Raw genomic sequence first — 443 nt, 5'->3', positions numbered from 1 at the left:
GGAACCTATAATAGATATCAACAGAAACCATTAGATTGCAATTCAGCAAAACATATGAAAGCACGAACAATCCACGAGAAAGTGCAATCAAGCTAAACATTAAAAAAAAGAACGAACTGTGTAAGCATTAAGCCAACAGCCTCGTCAGGAAGTCACAGGTCATAGTCAGGTTCTCAAATGTTGCTTCACAAGTTTAACTACAATCTGTAACTGTGTTTAGTTTAAAGAAATTCGATTGAATTCTAGCCCGGCGTTGAATAGGTCATTTTTTTTATTTCCTTTTAAACAATACTCGTGTTCCAAAATACTTCCTAGATGTATTAAAATGCCTGTAAATATGACTTGCTTTCACACATAAATTATCAATGAAAAGGAATGAAAAACAAAAGAATATTCACTTGATATTTTGTGTCTCGTTACACTGAATATGTACTGATGGTAAG

This window comes from Penaeus monodon, chromosome 34 (assembly GCF_015228065.2).
Source record: "Penaeus monodon isolate SGIC_2016 chromosome 34, NSTDA_Pmon_1, whole genome shotgun sequence".
Taxonomy (NCBI): domain Eukaryota; kingdom Metazoa; phylum Arthropoda; class Malacostraca; order Decapoda; family Penaeidae; genus Penaeus; species Penaeus monodon.
The sequence above is the reverse complement of the archived record's forward strand: the minus strand, read 5'-3'. Positions refer to the sequence as shown.